At 35.6% G+C, this 20061-nt stretch overlaps 1 protein-coding gene across 1 annotated transcript in view; it reads left to right on the top strand.

Moving 5' to 3' along the window:
- The first annotated feature begins 2431 nt into the window (after window positions 1-2431).
- LOC138692780 (larval cuticle protein F1-like) overlaps window positions 2432-20061 on the top strand; it is a 58034-nt gene continuing 40404 nt past the window's right edge. Inside the window, exon 1 of the mRNA XM_069815986.1 lies at window positions 2432-2558. The gene's annotated coding sequence lies outside the window, so the exon portion shown is untranslated. The remainder of the gene's footprint in view (window positions 2559-20061) is intronic.

Below are 20061 nucleotides of genomic sequence, written 5' to 3'. Positions count from 1 at the left end.
AAATACAGACAAATTGAATGTCCGGGGTATCATACATGACATTATGCTTAATTATAATGTATGATTGCGAATTTCGGAATATAAGTTAAATATATTAAACATAACCTATAATTTTCGTATGAATGGCAAGGCATTGGAGATCACTAAATTTAGACAGAAAGGGGCAACTGGTACAGTAAACATAATCTATAATTTCAACATACCTAAATATCCGTGCGGTGCAATTGAAAATTATTGAACCGTGCAAAAATGAATGTACAAGAATTTCGCAATATTTAATCGAAATAAAGGCAGGTATTACAGATACGAACACGTAATTTTCACAGCAAAAATAATATTACTCGGAAGTGAATTATGTCTGAATTGTCTCATAATCATTGTTTCAAATTTTATTAATGGAATTACACTACATTTAAAGAAACACATGTTACTGTTTATACATTCCAACTAATTTATATGGTTGAAACGCCGCCCTTCGTGATCGGGTTAAGCGAGTTACATGGTCTGCCTTACAGCCTGTATTAGATCACGATGGCTGTGGCATAGTCTATTATTCCTAGTACTCACAGCGCTCCAAGCGGCTAGCAAATATCACGAGATTTGCAAAAAATCATCCCAAGCTTCGTCACTGTATACATATAGTAGACTGTGATATAGGCCTACAGTACATGCATTACACTATGAACAGCTGCTGCATGTTAGCAGTCTGGCCAACGTACAGACTTCACCATCAATTTCAATGTGAAGGAGTAAAAATGATTCAGGTACTTGTAATATCTCGTGTTCAGTCGAAATAATTTTTGTTTACTTTAACTGAAATCTGAATTTTTTAAATGAAGCTCAGTACATTTTAAATGCAGTGATTTGTTTTGTACAATATATATTAATTAATTCGGCCATTTGCGTATGAATATTAGGTCCCCTACTTTTTCTAGTGTTTATAAATGATCTTGCCCCCCTTATAAAAGATGTAGGTCATCCCATATTATTTTCAGATGACACAAGTATAGTAATTACAGCCAATAACTCCAACAACCAAATTTCTTGGCTTAAAAATCGATAATGTGTTAAATTGGAAAAATCATATTAAAGAAATTACCCCCAAACTAAATTCAGCTTGTTTTGCTATTAGATCTATGCAAAAGATAGTAAATATCAATACCTTAAAAACAATATACTTTGCATACTTCCACTCGGTAATGAGTTTTGGAATAATATTCTGGGGAAATTCCACAGATAGTAACAATATATTTCTATTACAAAAAAGAGTAGTTAGAATAATAGTAGGTGCCAGATCTAGGGAGTCGTGTAGGACTATTTTCAAAAAACTACAAATAATGCCCATGGCTTGTCAGTATATCTTTTCATTAATAATCTTCCTCGTATGTAATCGTGAAAACTTTGTAACTTATTCAACAGTTCATAGCATAAATACACGTCAAAAAAATGACTTTCATACTCCATCGGCAAGTCTATCGTGCTATCAAAAAGGAGTGCGTTATATGGCAGTAAAAATTTTTAATAGCCTCCCTATCGATATAAAAAATGAAACTCAAAACATAAAATTATTTAGGGCCAAATTAAAGAAGTACCTAATTTCTCACGCCTTCTATTCTGTAGGTGAATTCATGACATTCAATAACACTTCATGAAATTGATACTAAAACTATGTGTTGTACTAGTAGACTATATTGTAAATCTCGTCTGTATATATTTCATCTAGACTGTGACTATAAATTGAGATTTTATAATAGTATTAAGTTTTTTTGACTTGTTCCATATTCTAGCTGTAAGCATGTATGAATACCATGGAATGTTAATAAATACAATACAATACAATACATGCATTGTAGGATTGTAGCATGCATATTTAGAAAGCAGTGGTTTTCATTACAACTCTAGAGCAGTTATTTGTAATATTTCTACATACTTATCTAGGTTGATATGTCTAATTCTGAATTCAGTAAAATATACTTTCAATCGTGACGGTCGTTTACTGTAACGACGAGACAACATACTGTCGTGCAAAAAAGTAATTTTGACCATTTTATTAAGAAAATGTATACAACTACTGTGCGCAAAAAGTTAGAATATCACACTTTTATTAAGCACACGTCCAAATTGTAAATGATTTCCTGTAATGTTCACATTGGAAATTCCGAATCACTTAAATATTATCAATGAAATGCTGTTATAATTTATAATAAATTTGTAGTTTTGTGCAAGTCTAGCACAACAGTTCAGAAGGTCATGTAATTGTAACACGTTTTTATTTACTTTCCATAATAGCTTTCTTGAGATTTACATACATTTCAATTTCGCAAGTTGGTAATACTACCTCTGTGTAGTAGTAAGTAAAATTTTTCATAGGGACCTCCACTTCCGTGTATCTTATACGTGTATATTGTAATGACGAGTGTTTGCTGGAAAGCGCAGGAACACGCAGTAGTCTTCAACTCTCTTGTGTAGGTAGTTGATGCGTAGCGGCAAGGGAATTCAGAACTGATAAGAAATCAAGAATCAAATGTGACTGAGATTGGATCATCAGTAACAAAGACGTAAGTAATTAATTTTAAATCATGATAGGCCTATTACTCGCAAGGGATGAAGGGATGTACCGGACCTCGAACGCTCAGAACTGCACAAGAACATACTTATAATATAAATCACAAAAACAGTGATATGAGTCATTTCCATTCAAAATTGCGCGTTTTAGACCTAACACGAGAGACATTTGAACGATTTGTACCAGGTCTAGGAAAATAATAACTTTGGTAATACAAAAAGCAAAATATTGATATAATATGATAAAAAAATACACATAGTTCAATGTCGTGACTATATTGCTACATTTCCCATCGATAATGTAGCCATGTAGTCAGGACATTGAAATATATAGGCCTACGTATGGTTTTTGACATACTATATCGATATTTTGCTTCTTTGTGTTACCAAAGTTCTTCTCTTAGACCTTGAATAGGTAATCATTCAAATGTCTGTCGTGGTACTTCTACGACGCGCAGTTTAGAATGGGAATGACTCATATCACTGTTTTTGTGTTGAGTTGTTTATATTATATGCACGTTATTGTGCAGTTCTGAGCGTTCGAGGTCAAATACATCCCTTGCTACCGGTTTTTTTTTTAATTGTAGAGGCCTACCATAACTGATTCAATAAGCCTCAGTATGGGCGACGTGAAAAGAGTCCTCTTTAACCCGCCCCTATTCACAGTTACCAAACCTTACTTTAGGTTTCTGACAAAAAGAACGCTGATTCCATTCTCGATTAGATTCTGTAAGATGTGTAACGAACAATGCTACTTAGGATTGCTACAAGATTTTAGTCTATTCTAATTCATTGCCAATAATTTCTCCATTTTGTTCTCATACGTCATCAGTGGCGTAAGTTTTTATAGCTGCCCCCCCCCCTCCCCAGCAAGAATGAGCATCTGGGCCCCTTTTCTTACTGCCATTTTACATATTTTCATAATTTTATTTTTTAAATCGGTCAATGTTACTTATGTCCCGCCCACTATAGAGACATAGGCCAATTTTACACATATTTAGTATAACTTGTTGCTTCTTTGACAGGTTAGGTTTGGTTAGTTTAGGGTTTTGTTCTAGCCTACTTTGCATATACGATTATAGCGCAACATTGGCAGTGATAAATGTGAAATATTCGTTCATTGGGTGTTGGATACTCTACATTCACCCTAAAATAAATTTAAATGCTATAACTACTATTTTACTAAGGCTATAATTACACAATAATACCTAAGATAAATAGTTCAACAAGCGCTTTTCTCTTTTGACCTTTTGGGAAGCAAGTGAGTAATCAAATCATGTAGATCAAGTCTTTGGGCCTTTTCACATTCAATACATAATACACTGAGAGCACTAAGTCATTGAGTCATGGTACTGGAACATTCATTCCACCACAAGTAATTTGTGTTTGACTACTTGGTCGAAATATTGAGTCCATTTTAGTCAATTTCGAAACAGATTTTTGCATTTTTCTGCACCACTTAAATGTTCATAATTACTTTTAAAAGGTTTCATTGTCACAAAACACGAGAAAAATGATTAATTAAATCTAGTAACAAGTAGACGTGTTGCTATACAAAACTTCTTTATTTCAATGTAATATATGCTGCGACTACGATTGGCAACCTGATGACATGAAAATACACCACGAAGAACAATGTGTGTGTGTGTGTGTGTGTGTGTGTGTGTGTGTGTGTGTGTCTACCCACTTCACTTTGCATGATTCGGGTTCCGCATACTGCGCATAGATGGCAGCACTGTGACCCATTTTTAAATTGCACACCTCTTCGGGAGGCCACGTTGTGCATGATGTGTATATGTGAAGAGTTATGTCGTATACTAGGGTGAGTGTCTGTTAAGTGTTCGTGTAAGTGTAGTGTAGGGAATGGGTGAGGATGATGATGATGAAGATGAGGAAGGGAGAATGGAAACTGTTGTCTCCAGCCATAAAAATCTCTCACATTTTCAATGTTGGCGTCACTGAGGCAATCGACGAGGGTGTATGATGCGAAGTACTGCCAGTTGGATCATCGTATGCGCATTCTTGGGTCCAATCACAGTCTACTACATACAGTCGCGAAGCTCAATATGTAGTAAAAATGCAAACCTGGGTAGTTGCCCACCACTAGAATCGCTACTATCGCCTCATCATAGCAGATCTCTCTCCTAGTAGACGACAAAATATGTTACACTTTCGTTGTGTTCTTTTGGAAAAATTAACACCTTCCTTCCATTATTGAAATATTAAATGCATAAAGTTAATTTATTATTTTAATGAAGTATATTAAATTCCACCATAAACTCGAAGATACCTGCAAGAAATAGGTTAATATTATTTTTGTTTGTGCAAAACGAACTGAAATTTACTATAATCGCTTCACTCATTCAAGATTATAGCGATAATTAACTATGAAACCAATAAATATTAATTTTCATTTCCCTTTACAATAATAATGGAAATATGAATTAATGGAGTAACTTACGTGTACCGGTACTTGTAGTGTAGGCTTACGTAGTTAACAAAGTGGGATGAGGTTAAGCAATAATAATCACACCAGAATTGGAAATAAAACGTGATCAATAAATGTTATTGTAACAGACTTTTTCTACGTCTCTAGTAAAGTAACAAATAAAAATAACAACAAAATTAACAGCTATAATTAAAAACATATCCTTTGAAAAAAAAAGTAGGCCTAAGCAATAATAATCCCACCAGAATTGAAAATAAAACGTGATCAATAAATTTCATTAAGGTAAACTTAATTTTTCTACGTCTCTAGTAAAATATTATTATTCCAATTACCGTGGAACCGTCTAGATTCGACCACTGTGTACACTTTCTAATTTCACGTATTTATTCCAATAAAATTGCCTACTAGCCGCCACTGCTTGCTTCCAGCTGACTGATAACACTTCTCCTTTCAATGTCGCAAGTTAGTGCCAAACGTATTTTGCGTCCTTGATTATGTAAAATTCATTGTTGCCAATAGCAAAAATAGTAACAAAAAAGTACTCTAACTTTTAACAATTTAGCCTTGTTTAACTGTAATGCAATACAAAATAACTGTATTTCTGTAATCAGAATTTCAAGCTTAGCAACATATTACAACAAAAAATATTTTTCCATATTATTGAGAGATGTCAGAAGTTGCAGTTGTATTCCAGTACAGAGTCGACCATGCAGGCCTGTGGAATTAATCCATTCGAGCCACAAAGAGTCCTTAATAAATCACCACAATCTGGTACGACAGAGTCTCCAGAATCTCAGTCCATACAGGCACTGGTGGGAGAAGCGGTCATCAAAGTGCTCCAGGGCATGAGATATGAAAAATAATTAGCTGCCAAGAAAAGGAAAAGGAAAATTGAAATTGAACCAGGAAAAAATATTGTATCAGTAGGCCTATTGAAGGCGGAACATCTCGGTCAAATGAAGAAATCTCTCATCCTGCCTCAACTAAGGAGACCAGAAAAAGAGAAGCCAAGAAAACCACCAAGAAAAGAAAACAGAGAGGATACCAGGAGTCCAGTGATAGTGATGAAGACGAACGACATTCCACTAAAGATTCGTCAGATGAGTGGGTTGAAGAGGAAGATAACAATGATAATGACAATTTCGATAACCCTAAATCAGAGGATCAGCGTTTAGTGAAGTTCCCAACTAAAAAGACAATTAAATTTTATGTCGGTTGCATTGAGAAACCGGTTCCAGGAGAAGGACTTGAACTTCGTTTTGTTAGAAATTGTGATGGATTCCAGTTCAAATATCCTGAGGTGGAGGATGTGAGTCTTATTGACTATGATCAGGTAGAAAGAAAACTAAGTGCTCCTGTTCCTATGGAGGAAAAGGAATTCGTAAAATTTGGTGTTGATTTTCAGGGTTATGATATTAATTAGGAGATGGAAACTGTATTTTCTGTATTTTTCAGAGCTATTTTATTAATTAGTACATTAATAATGTGATAATTGTTGTGTGTAGTTTGACGTAATTTTATGTCTGTTAAGTAATTAAATATGTTCTATTAAATTTATGAGCCTTAACCTATTTAATGTATGCACATTAAAATAACTGTATTGAAGTTCGCATTTTTCTATCCCAAATAAATAAAAAATAAAAAAATAGAAAAGTAAATAATAATAAAAGCATCCAAAAGGAGGTCGATATCGACCGCAATGAGAGCAAACGTTCATTTACATGTATTTTAATATGGTGGTCGACTTAACACCATGTACTGGGTTGAGTCGACCGGCGCTTAAAATTTGTTTTCCTCAGTGACCGTGGAAGTTCATAAAATGAAAATAACAGAAAACAATCCCTGAGTTGTGCGCTATAACATAACATTTTCAGTGAAATAGTAGATCGCATTGTCTGTGAAGTAGCGTTAAAAATACGAAAAAAAGCGGTCGACTCTAGACTGTATTTTAGTCATTAACATTTTCATTACAATCAATAACGAACATTTCACAAGCATCAATGGAAATCGATGGAAATACGACACAGTCCAAAGTCGACCGTGGACAGTCTATTGTTTCTAGTTGCTAACCGCTTGGAGCGCTTTATCACGAGATTTGCAAAAAATCACCTCAAGCTTCGCGCCTGTATATAATAGACTGTGGGTCCAATGATGGCAGCCATTTTCACAGATTTCCATGTACCAGAGAGTAAAAAGAGTGGCTATGCGTTACAGAAAATACGTTATGTGGGCTTGAGCTGTAATTCGCAATCATTTCCAAATATGCGGCAGTAACCGCTGAACGTTTTCGCCCCCCTCCCCGGCCTCGGGGGCCCTCCGCAATGCGGGGTCTGCGGGGATGTAAGTTAAGCCACTGTACCTCATCAACCGAAAACAATGTCTCCATTGAAAAGTACCTAGTTTGAATAACATAATATATATTTTCAATTTTAACTGCATTACGTATTCAATTTGGTGCAAGTGGGAAACATTTCTCATACTGGTATACATTAATATAATATACATTTGGAAGCTTTGTAACAGTTTCTTAGGTATTACTCCGATATAGCGTTTCAGAATTTTGAAAACATAAACTTATTCTCAGATATTCTATATGTTATTATTATAACCTCCTGAACATGATAATTTTATCCTGTGAGGACTGTGACAAGTTACAATGACAACATTGCTGTATTTTAAACCAGGCGTTTTATGCAAGTAGTACGCATGACAGGAATCTACACGTTTCCGCCATCTGCTGTTGCTACGAGAAAAGTTGTCAACACTCAGTATTGAGCGCACCTAGTGGCAATTCTATGTACTACTTCCACAGAGATTTCGTGTAAAATCAATGACTCTGCCCTGCCTACAGTAACTTTTATCTGATGATTTGAAATACACACTGAATTAAATTAAATTTAATAATCCTCTTATATTGATGAAACGGTAACCCGAAAACATTTATTTAGTAACAAAATATTTGTAACAATTTCTATTCTAATTTTAATTATTTTATTCTCATTCTAACTTTTCTTTTTCATTCTTTCTGTTCCTCTACTTTTCGTGTCTGTCACTTTTGTTATTTTATAATAATAATAATAATAATAATAATAATAATAATAATAATAATTATAATAATAATTATAATTATTATTATTATTATTATTATTATTATTATTATTATTATTATTATTCACTTTTCTTCTCCCTTCCTGCACAATACAATGTATATTTTGTTTCGTTCCGTTCCGACGCCCTGTCTTCAGTGATCTTTCCCTACGGTGTCTTTCGTATTGTTAGGTATTACATATGACCCACCTATTGCAATAATTACTCTTGGTACTTTAAATGTTACAGTAATGCATGTTTCAGAGATTAAAGCCAAAAAATATAGGCTATAGCCTATAACCATACTAAGAGCGACTTATTTATACCTCATTGAGCCTGTATTACAGAAGAATAAGATGGCCATAGAGGTTTAATATATCGTTACATCAGAACTACAGTGGGTTATCTTGACAAACTGTGGTTTCGAGATAAATTAAGTTTTAAGTTAGCTTCATTTTGTAAATAAGTATTGCTTGTCAGTTTCTTGTTGTTTTAGCTTCATATTAAATCTAAAGTTTGTTTACATATTGTACTCAATGTTTAATTTTTTTTTTATTTTAGACGCTGTATCAACTACTAGGTTATTTAGCGTCGATGTGATTGGTGATAGCGAGATGATATTTGGCGAGGTGAGGCCGAGGATTCTCCATAGATTACTACCTTGCATTCACATTACGGTTGGAGAAAACCTCGGAAAAACCCCACCAAGTAATCAGCCCAAGAGGGGATAGAACCCGTGCCCGAACGCAACTTCAGACCGGCAGGCAAGCGACTTAACCGACTGAGCCACTCCTGTGGCTACTCGATGTTCAATAGCAATTTTTATCCTCATTATTTAAAATGGGGTTTTTGCAAGATATTCCACTGTTGTTCTGAGGTAACGATATACATACATACATACATACATACATACATACATACATACATACATACATACATACATACATACATACATACATACATACATACATACTGTACATACATACATTATATACAAAATAATGTATTGTAAACATAAAATAACGACTCCACGCAATCGCGGGCTGCCAACAATGGACAGAGCAGATACAAAATCATGCAAGTTACCCTACATACATAATTAAAAATAAAAAGATAGGCCTATAAAGCATACAGTCTCTGGTCAAATTAATATGACTACTTAAGAAAAACCAATGAAATGAGCTAAATTTATTAAAATGACGATTTAATGTATTTATCTTTCAATATAATGATAATTGAACATTAAATATCCTAACTAATATAGTCTATTTAACCCTGATTCAATTACTGAGCTAATATTTTGTCAAACCTCCCTTTGCCTCATTCATAGAGTGTCCTCTGCAAGGCATGATGTGTATGTACTGCAAGTTCATATTTTTCAAGTGCAGGTTGTGATGCCAGTGGTACATTACCTTTTCAATTAAATTTATCTTATTAGTGGCATGGTCTTTTACCACTTCCCTTTTTAGAAGCTCCCGAACGTATATCGGATTGAGGTCAGGCGAGTTGTCCAGCCAATCCATTATGGGTATATTAAGGTTTTTCAAGAAAATTAACAAACTTTGCCAAGTGACAGAGTGCACCATCGTACATAAAAATTGACTCTTGTTGAACCAATCCCAGAGTTTTGGAATCAGGTGAGTCTGCAGAACTGTTATGTATTGATCTTATCCCACATGCCTCTAAGAACATAAACTCTTTCCAACCCTTACTACTAATCACAGACGAAATCATTGCTGAATTTTGATGCTTGATGTTCATCACGTATTCTTAATTGTATTTTTTTCAAGTCCTTCTTCTAAAAAAACTGTCTTTTTCTCTACAATTTGGAGAGTGATTTCGTCACTGAAACATATTAAAACAAAACGGGTTACTGTATACAAGTTTTAAATTAGGATTATTATTTTTTATACTAAGGAGAATTTGAGAAACTGATCTCCAATCCTCCAAGACGAATTGCTTATAGATCTTAGCTCATTCCAACCATTGCTTCATCATCCTGGTAGTAAGTCTTGGTTTTCGAACAGTTTTACAACATCTGTAGCCCAAATCAGCCAGTGTCCTAAGAACTGTTCTGGTAGACATACAGACGTATGCATCTTCTGCATCCCCTAGTTTTATTCTTACGTTGGTGGTTGTTGATATGCTGTCTTGTAATATTGTTTTCCTAAAAAAAAATTCGTTCACCACGAGAAGATAGCTTCTTTTTTCTTTGTAGTTTGGTTGCAAAGTTATCAGATCACGTTACTTATCGTTTGTCTTATCCAATGACGTTTTTTTAATTTCCACATTTTCTTGCTATTTCTCTTTGGGAAAGATTAATTTTTGTCAAAAGACATTTAACACTTCCCTTTTTAGTTGATGTCAGGTCCTTAGCTATACCCATTTCTCACATTATTAAATTTTTATGGAAGATTTAAAAAAAACTCGTTCATTTAACCATAATTGAGCATAAATACTGACAAAAAGTTTCAAAACGGACATGAAATTAAAGTACATATAGACAGTTATAAAAATAATGTATCTCGTTGAAATTACTATTTGATTTTCAGCAGTATAAACAATTTCAATAAAAGTGGAAAAAACAGTCGTGCGCAGTTTCTTCCATAAACATAAAATGGTGCCAACATGTTAACAGTGGTACGAACACAGAATCGTTTTAGCACTTTTTTCTCTCTTCAAGAGTCCCTTTAACCAAAAAAAAAAAACACCTATATTCTTTCTCAAAGCGCTTTAATGTGTCGAAAAGTACACATCTCCTTAAAAAGAGGAATATTATTTAGTGGTCATATTAATTTGGCCAGGGACTGTATATATTTTAGTAGAACGATAAAGAAATTGAAAATTATTACAGAGTTCATGAAATTTGTGGAGTAACGGTCAGCGCGTCTGGCCGCGAAACCAGGTGGTTCGAATCCTGGTCGGGGCACGTTACCTGGTTGAGGTTTTTTTCCGGGGTTTTCCCTCAACCCAATACGAGCAAATGCTGGGTAACTTTCGGTGCTGGACTCTGGACTCATTTCACCGGCATTATCACCTTCATCTCATTCAGACGCTAAGTAACCTAAGATGTTGATACAGCGTCGTAAAATAACCTAATAAAATAAAATAATATATATGTATATGTAGTGGAGAAAGTCGTTGTTTTTTCATTTAACAAGGTAAAGTTGATGACAGAGCAGGATGATGGATCCACGAAGGGCAGGTATAGCTATTTTCTGATCCAGGAATGGCTAACAAAATTTCCACAAACCCCTTTGATGGAAAAATAATGTTCTGCGAGATTTGTAGCAAACAGGTACCTCAATAGTTGTTATATGAATCGATGAGTGGAAAAGGGGTAACATTCCAAAATCATGCTTTCGAGAAAATGAAAGAAAACTGTTTTGTGACTTTATTTTTAATTTAATCAAAAAACTTACAATGGGTCACATTTACTACTAGTTACAAGTATCTCAGTCTTTATATTTGTTTGTTAATATATACATTGGTTTTTTAGATTTGATTGTTTAAAGTTTGGGAATGTTACCTTTTTTCCAGTCAAATGTAATATTGGTTAAAATGAACAGAAATATTTTGAACAATTAGTAAGTTTTCTTTATAGCGTAATTCAATTTAACTAAATTTCTTGAAAAACATACAATTTGAATACATATACATTTACACATCATCATCATCATCATCATCATCATCATCTGCACCTTCTTCGGCATCATCAGTAGGCCAAGTTAGTCGTTCTTCATAGAAGGAAAGTTATTCTTGTGGAATGTACTGTAGTATTTTTCCTACATCTTCAATCTTCTTTTTCTTTATTGCAACTTTGTTGATGTATGCCTGTACATCTGGAACTGGTGCATCATTCCCCTTACTCAGCTTAAACTTGTATGCAGGAAAGCTGTCTATAAACTCAGAACAACGGACAAAACCTTTTTCCTCTTGTTTGAAGATGCTGTGTCTATATTTACTTATAGTAAATGGCACTTTCCTTGGTGCCAAAAGTCCTGTCACAAGGCATGAAGCTGTGTCCTCTTACAGGTTAATATTGGTGAATTTCTTTAAAACGACCACTCATTGTAAGAGAAAGCAACAGCCTGCACATTGTGTGATTGCGGTTCTGCCCGCTACATGCATCACAAAAGACATGAAGAATCTTGACTTCCAGTAGGACGAAGGTTTCAATGAAATTGAGCAAAAATGTACACACCTCATTGGGTCCTTTCTTGGCTTCTCCTTCTGGGTAGTTATAAAAGACAGATTGTCCAGTTTTCAGGTCATGGACGTTGAACACATAATACCAAAGTTTTCTCAAATAAAACATTTCTTGAACTGGTAACAAAGGCAGGGGCAAATTTTGCATAAAATCAAAAACGATATCACTAACTTTTGGATAATTTTTGCTCAACTCTGTTACACTCTGAAGTTTATTATAAACTTTTTGGCCCGCTGCTTATGTACTACAAGCTCAGCTTCAGCAGAACGCCTTGCAGCTTCATTTAGAGTTGTTGATTTTATTTTAGTATTCAACTCCTCGCAGATAGAACAAACATCTACCTGTGGTCGTCCAAATCTGTAGGCAAAATTTTCGTGGAAGTATCGAAGATAATATTCATATTTCACTACATCTTTACACTGTGGATGTTTTTCTAAAAATAACTGATGCATTTGGTCACAGATAACTCTGCATCTAGGTAAGTTATAGGGTTAGAGCTGTAGTGAGATGTGTGTGTTGGAAAAGATGCAATATGCACAAAAATTTGAGCGTTTACAAAGGCTGGTAAAATATTTCCTCTATTTACATGCTTTCCTCGACCATCTTCTGGTGTTTTCTTGGACTCTATAAGAGTAGTTAGTCGACTCACTGCGTTATTTGAACTAGCATGTAGACTTATAAAAGCTTTGCGGCATACCTGAACTCGGACATTACCTTTCATTGCATAAAAGGTAAAGGATGACGTGTTTGCTTTTGAGTTTCCATTCACTGACCGATGCCTAGCCACTTCGTGCCTACTTATGAAGCCCATGAAATAAACATCTTTTTCATTTTTTGGCCGACCATTGAACACCGTTTTTATGATTGTTTCTTTTTCCACATTTGAAAACGTATTTGTACACCTTTTTTTCGACAGTTACAGTCTTTGCCTATTTTTTTTGGTCTCGACTAATACACCTTTGTAGGTTACAAACTTCTCCCCTACTCCTAGATATTTTCTCCATTTCTTTTGTATGTGCATTCTTGTTCACTTTTCTTTTCTTTCTTCTTGGCTCATCTTCCTCTTCTAACATTGTTGTTTTTTACTCAAATACACTAACTTCAAAAACTATTTTCCAAATCTTTCAGACAGAAGATGTCTGATCAAACATAACCTGGAACCTGTAATAACAAAGTATTAAAACAGTTAAACAAAACGATTATTACAGTGTATGCCAGCGCTCCAAGCATACCACATGAAAACTAACACAATAGTGCTCCACTATTGAGTGGAATAAAAGTAACATTCCTGGAATGTTACCGTTCTTCTACTCAACTCCAAACACGGGTCCATGCTATTGGCATTAGGATGATAGGAATATTACTCCTTTCCTGCTCAATAGGTAGGACTATGATATATGAACAATTCTGCTATCTCAGTTTATTTTCGTATTTTTCGGAATGTTACCCCTTTTCCACTCACCGATTCATATATGTTTTAATGATTAGGCCTATTATGATATTTAACTTATACATTGACTGAGCTATGCTAAGGTGAAATTCTTTTAAATACAACTACACTCTAAATCAGTGGCGTAACTTACACCTCCGCAGACCCCGCGTTGCGGGGGGCCCCGAAGCCCGGGGGGGGGGCAAAAACGTTCAGTGGTTACTGACGCATATTTGGAAATGAGTTCGAATTACAGTTCAAGACCCACATTATTTATTTTCCGTAACGCATAGCCACACTTTTTACTCTCTGGCATATGGAAATTTATGGTAGGTAATGACCGCCATCACTGGACTCGAGGATGCGCATACGATGGTCCAACTGACAGTATACATCTCAGCCTGTAACTTAATAACACGATGGGGAACATGGATTCAGTGAATGGTGTATTATTCTAAATATTTAAAAAAGTGGTCACAGTTATTGAAGAATTACCTGAATCCGATACTGCAGCGTGTTGAAGCAGTGAAAGAGTGTCTATATGATCCGCCAGTGAAAAAAGATATTGCCTACATAACATCAAATTGTGCATTCGTACCTGCAAGCACTGAACAATTAGAACGTAAAAAACAACCTCTGTGTAGCCAAATAGCAACAGTAAATGATGCCCAGGTGAACTTATATATTGTGCTTTGGGTGAAACCGGGAAAGAAGTTAAAAGTAGGGCCTAAGTGAGACAATATACTAAATAAGAATGTAGGGACCAGCATGCAGGTCTCTTACGCAGAGGGCCCGGATTCGATTTCTGGCCGGGTTGAATTTCCTGGTTGGGGTTTTTCAGGGTTTTTTTCTCAACCGTAAGGCAAATACCAGGAAATTCGGGCCACAATATCCCTGAAATCACCGGCCTCATTCATCACCGAAATCATATTCATAACATAACAAATCAGTAATACATATTATACAGTCGCCATCTAGTTCACAACAATAGAATTAGTCTCAACAATACTACACAGGCCTTCGGATTACATCCAAAAGATTAACTCGCGATCTGACCAAAGATGTTAAAGCGAGTATTAATAACAGCGGGGGGGGGGGGGAATTACGTAGGATTTTCATTGTTGGAAAAAGTATTAAGAATGATATTGGGGGGGGAGAATGTAAATATTTCAGTAGGTATTGATGTTTCTACTTTTAAAATTTACTCTTCTCACATCTGTTTCAGTAGAAAAAATGTTTTTTTGCTTTCAAAATGATATTCACTGACAGAAGGCGAAGACAATTTACTGTGGAGAATTTGAAAAAATTCTGGTGATGTACTGTGTAAATTATTATGAAAAAAAAATGAGCATGGAACTGAATTTCATTCATTCATAGTGTTCTGCCCAACGGCAGGTCCAAGGGCAAACCCAGATTTCTCCAGTCTTTCCTATTTTCGGTCTTCCTTTTCGTCTCCTCATTTGATCCATATATCTTAATGTCGTATATCATCTGATATCTTCTTCTGTCCCGAACTCTTCTTTCGTTCACCATTCCTTCCAGTGCATCTTTCAGTAGGCAGTTTCTACTCAACCAGTGACTCAGCCAATTCCTTTTCCTCTTTCTGATCAGTTTCAGCATCATTCTTTCTTCATGCACTCTTTCCAACACAGCTTCGTTTCTTACTCTATCTGTCCATTTCATACGTTCCATTCTTCTCCTTATCCACATTTCAAATGCTTCTATTTACTTTTCTTCACTTCGTCGTAAGTAACTTTAAAATTGTAGAAATTATTTTTTTTTGTTCAATATGTCAAATTTGTGCAGCTGTGTTTACATAGACCTAATATATTGTGACTTTATTACAAAACAATAATGCAACTTTATTGTTTCAACAATAACCACTTTTTATAATTTACTTTAAATGCTCCCGTCAACAGTGGGATTTCCACTCCACATAGCAACTCAGTATTCGTTATTGCACTCCACAGACGACAATGACAATTCACTTGGATTATTGAAAACAACAATGTACTGATAATCACAACTAATGTTCACAAAACACTATTTACAAAACAAAACTGTCAATTCTCAGTTCACAGTTCGTCTAGCTCATTCACTCAAGTTCACAGTATATCGAACCCAAGTCTTCCAGAGACAGTCCACCGAACTTCGAACTCAAGTCCCCCAACTGCAGTTCACTGCACAACGAACCAAAGACTCCGGATTCGCCGCACTCATCAAGACGCTCCCTCAGTTGCGGACACACACAAGTCGGCTTCACTGCTACACAAGACTGACTGGCTAGCAACTTCTGCAACAACTGCTGTCAGCTCACTTGCGTCTCTTATTTATAACTAGACAATAGTTTCGGGAAAGTACGATGCTCGAAAATTTCTCCAGATGCCGCGAAGATGGCGCCTCTCGACTTCTCTGGATTTCTCCCCTCAGTCGCAGGCGCATTATTTCCCCCTCTCTGCGCGGAACAGCGTGCTGTCCCCTTACGTCGTGCCACACCGTAGCGACCAGAGTTTCGTCTCCCCTCCACGTCGCGCCCTCAGCGCTCCATGGAGCTCGCTTCTGCCGGACGCGCACGAAGTTCCCCGAAGCGCTGAGATTATTCGGCCTGCCGCACAGTGGTTCATTTTCCCAATTTCTTGGCCAAAACCTCTAGAGATGTTTGAATTAATTTGAACGTAACAAAGTTGAAACAAATCGTAAAAGTAACATAATTAAGAATTAAATATCGAGTAAATTCACATAAACAGCTATAGTATAGCTTTTTTTTTTGCGTGGATGATCATTTCATTGCTACTTAGGGTATTCAAAGTTATAGTCTATTTTATCTATATACATAAATCTATATATAATGTGTGTATAGTACAGTAATTATTTCATTCGCTAGCATCCTAGTCTGCGGAGATAAGGGAGTCATATTTATGAGAGGCCTGAGTGGACACACCTAAATGTGTAGATGCATCTGGAGCTGACAGAAGTTATATTACATCTGCAGACAAACGCTTCAGTTTCTTTCTTGGGACTTTCAATATTCTTTATGAAGTATGGTCCAACAATGCCTGCAGATCAGTTTCAGTAGACTTTTCTGTTATTTGAATGGCATTGGTTTCGGAATAGCATGTCTTTTGTGCTTCTAGCAACGTTCTGTATTGCTGGAAAATGTAGGCGATGGATTTTTAGTCTCGGATCTAATCAGGTTATAATGGAATTTTGTTAATTTAACTTCAACTAGAATGGACAATGCTCTGAACTTAATTTATAAGCTTTTCTGCATGTTGACGTACTGATTGGTGTTGAAAATTGTACGTCTTTTATTGCAGCAGTAGTAGTAGTGACAATCTCTCCTGCTTCACGAAGACTCATTTGTGTAGCATATACGAGTTCTGAAGGACCTATGTTTTGTCTTAATCCCTGTGCTTTTCGTCTTTTATAACGTTCACCACTTTACTAAATTCTAGTAATGGACGTTCGACACTATTGCGTTTCAGTAACGCATATTGGAAAACTCGTAGATTTTCAAGTCATTTCTTATTCTGTGGTAGGAATCTTTCAACTGTCCTATTTGACCGTTGCCATCTGGTTCTAAAATTATATATTAAATGTTTTAACACATTCTTTAGTTCAGCGGATGATGTTGCAGGGGAATCGGTTATGATTCTAATGCGTTCTCTTAAATAATCATACTTTTCTTCAAAATTAGATGATGAACGTTCCTGTAGTATAGTAAACAATTTACGCCTAGTGAGGTTTATGTGATGACTTTCATATCCTGAAAGGAATTACAGAAATAATTCAAATTTTAATAAATTGATGAAGGATTAATATACGACACAACAATTTTTTGTGGCAACGTATTTTATAGGTAAGCAAAATGAAATAATGTACAAGAAAGCTAGAGGTTTCACCTATTCTTCGACATTGGAACCAAGTCTCTCGACATATTTCTCCTATCGTGACACGTTTCAGTACACCTCGTTCATAAAACTGTTTTTTGGGCGTATAGCTACCTGCGCTCGACCGATTTCACTTCTTCATCCGAACCGAAGCGTTGTCCTCCTAGCAATTTCTTCATTGGTCCGAAGAGGTGAAAGTCAGACGGTGCAAGGTCTGGACTGTAGTGTGGGTGATTGCCGCCTTAATGATGCCTCTGACATTGGGTGGCGTTGCAGCAGGCACTGGTCGGCCGGAACGTGCTTCGTCGGCGGACTTCTTCGAAGAACTTGCACCACCTGGAGATGTTGCTATGGTCCAGACAATCAAGTGCCATACACCTCCAATATTTCCCTGTGGATTTCACTCATTTTTTTTTTTTTTTTTTTTTTGTTTTTCGCAAAAAAATGGACTACACCTCGCTTCCCTACACAAGTGAATGATGGTAGAAAACGCGTAATTTTTACTCAGTAGTTACAGCTTGTTTAGCCAGGGTGACAGCCAATCGAATCATTGCTGTATGTAGTGCAAGATTCAAACTAACTACCTCCCAAATTGGAACGTCCTAACCAAAATAATATTCCGTTAAGTAATTGTTGTGTGTTACTTTCCGATCCTTCCTTGTATTACAACGCAAAGACGCAGTGCGCACTTCAAAACTAAATTCGAGCTAGTGGGCCCAGTGGCAGTTAGGGGCAGACTTTCTTTATTGGTACATGAAAAGCATCCACATAGGTATGATTTTTAATGAGTAACTTGGCAGGACCTCGCAGGACCGGTAACTTTTAACCTCCGTGAATCTGCCGCTTTCACATTTTCAACCACAATCTACGTGACTATATTATTTAATATCTAAATGCCGTTAGTTAATTAAGTAATAAATTAAAACTATGTTCAAATGTTCTACACACCTCCAGGAATCGAATCCATGCTTCAGCTTTTATTTTCACACTTGTACCACTTATTTATAACACTTCAAAAACGACCTTTCTTTCACCACGCAAACTCAGCAACTGCATTGTCCAAGAGAGACGCATTTTCAGCCATGTATTTACAAGCACAGGACTGGAGATGGAAGATAAGATATACGATGTCTACATGCCCTGTCCTTCCTCTTCAACTTAAGACAACAAACAATCCTCTCCTATATGTTTCAGTTTTGGGGTTTTGGCCAGGAATTCGGGAAAATGAACCACTGTGTGCCGTCACAATATAGTTGTCGACCTCCATTTCTCAAATATACTTTTTGTGCTATATTTTGCGTATTTCACTGTACAATTACAGTGAAATAAATAGGTGTGAAGCCTTAATCATATGTGTCTAAAATGCCTAGTTTTACTGAAATAGAACTTAATTTATTAAATTTTGAGCTTATGTTTTAGTGCCTAAAATGCGATAGCTATTAATTAGGTATGTAGGTACACTATTTATTATTATTATTATTATTATTATTATTATTATTATTATTATTATTATTATTATTGTTGCCAACCGTACGAGCTGGATCGTACATGTGCAATAATTTGGTATCATATATACGATAGCACGATCCAATACACAAATAGTATCACACGCAAAATTTAGGATCCTGTCGGGGAAGAGGGAAAAACATTTGAAAAATCGGGGATTTAAAAAATTCGTTATTTATGACATTTGAAATGTTATATACTGTATACATTTCTGCTGTATTAAATTCCACTTATGCATTCCAACTAGTTTCTGCGTTACAAGCGCTGTACAGTCGATTTGTGCAACACAGAGTTCTATAAACAATGCCCTCATCGTTCAATGGATTCTAATCTCCAGGGGCCTGTTTTTCAAAGCTCATGGACTAGTATTACTACTCTGTAAAGTAGTAATATTAGTTTATTTTAAAAGTCTGTGTTTCTAGAAACTACAAGGGTAAAGTAGTAGTTACCAGTTCACAGACTAGTAATATTAGTCGATTTCACCAGTTCATAAGTGATTCTGTTTCTCAAAATTCTAATCTAGTTTATCATACTAGTATTCAACGGAAATATTCCTACAAGACTCTGAAGACTGGTGACTTCTATATTATCAGTTACCAGTAACAACCTTTCTCAGATAATCAAAACAAAATGTAATTATTTTTTAAAATATAAGCTTATGTGATTTAATGATTCCGATTGAAGCGATGAAGTTGTTGTGAGAAGAGCTAAAACTATATAGAGAAGACAATTACTATTCCTTTATTGGAGCATTGTTTAAATATAATGAACAGTTTCGGTAAAGTGCTGAAAAGCTTGGATAGTTGTTAAATATAGTGGGACCTGCCATAACAAGATAAACAAATAGAAGTCGTGAATTATCAGCAAAGCTTCAAATACAAATTGCTCTACAAATCGGGATGTTGAATATTTTCTAATGCCTCTG

Source organism: Periplaneta americana, chromosome 17, assembly GCF_040183065.1.
Source record: "Periplaneta americana isolate PAMFEO1 chromosome 17, P.americana_PAMFEO1_priV1, whole genome shotgun sequence".
NCBI lineage: Eukaryota > Metazoa > Arthropoda > Insecta > Blattodea > Blattidae > Periplaneta > Periplaneta americana.
The sequence above is the reverse complement of the archived record's forward strand: the minus strand, read 5'-3'. Positions and strand labels throughout refer to the sequence as shown.